The sequence below is a fragment of the Populus euphratica genome, unplaced genomic scaffold (genome assembly GCF_000495115.2).
Source record: "Populus euphratica unplaced genomic scaffold, PopEup_1.0 scaffold251.1, whole genome shotgun sequence".
In the NCBI taxonomy this organism is placed as follows: domain Eukaryota; kingdom Viridiplantae; phylum Streptophyta; class Magnoliopsida; order Malpighiales; family Salicaceae; genus Populus; species Populus euphratica.
In genome coordinates this window covers 260,114-261,433 of record NW_011499988.1, presented here as the reverse complement: position 1 = coordinate 261,433, position 1,320 = coordinate 260,114, and positions in this window count along the sequence as shown.

Genomic DNA, 1,320 nt, shown 5'->3' with positions numbered 1-1,320 from the left:
TATTTTGTGAGGAAAGATGCAATGCTTTTGCAATGCTTTTGCCACATGATTTAGTTTTTCTGTTAATAAAAAGCAAAAAAAAAATTACAATGCTAAATTCTCTACCAACTTAATATTAAAAAAAAAACAACAAAGATAATTTTGGAAGGGAAAAAACCCATTAGTAAAAACATTGTAGCAATTGACTATGTTTTGTTAGGAAAACTACAATGTTTTCCCCAATAAAATAAAATAAAAAAACCATTTAGAGAAATATTGCAACAATCCATAGTATTTTGTGAGAAAAACTACAATGCTTTCCCCATATGATTTAGCTTTATTATAATTATAATTCTTAATAAACTTAATATTAAAAAAAATTAACAAAGATAATTTTAAAAAAGTCATAAAAAAATGATATGGGAAAATACTATAACAATTCACAGTGTTTTAAAGAAAAAAATTACAAAGCTAAATTCTTAATCAGCTTAATATTTAAAAAAAAATGACACATAAAATTTTAGAAAAAAATAACAAAAAAAAAAAAAAAAGAGAAAAAAATCATGTTGGGAACATTGTAGCAATTTACAGTGTTTTGTGATGAAAAATATAGTACTTCCCCACATGATTTAGCCTTATTTGTAATGACTTGTTATTGTAATTCTCAAATAGCTCAATATTAAAAATATAAAATTGACAAAGATAATTTTAAAAAAATTATAAGAAAAAAACCATGTGAAGAGATACTATAACAATCTACAATATTTTGTGAGGAAAGTTACATTGCTTTCTTCAAATGATTAAGTTTTATTACGAAGTTAAATTTTAACCAACTCAATATTAAAGCTACATTGCTTTCTCCAAATGATTAAGTTTTATTACGAAATTAAATTTTAACCAACTCAATATTAAAGCTACATTGCTTTCTCCAAATGATTAAGTTTTATTACAAAGTTAAATTTTAATCAACTCAGTATTAAAAAAAATAAGATCGATGAATATAATTTTAGAAAAAAATATTACAAAAAATAAAATACAAAAGAAACTAGACAAAAACCATATAAGGAAAAACTATATCAATGCATAGTTTTTTGTGAGGAAAAACTTATATTTACTTGTAATTGTAATTCTTAATCATCTTAATATTTAAAAAATAAAATTGATAAAGATAATTTTAGAAAAGAAACATAACAAAACAGAAAAAAATCATATGGAAAAAAACATTATAGCAATCCACATTAATTTGCGAGGAAAGTTACAGTGTTTTTCTTATATATTGTAACTATAATTTTCAACTAGTTCAATATTAAAAAATAAAATAAAAAAATAATTTAAAAAAAA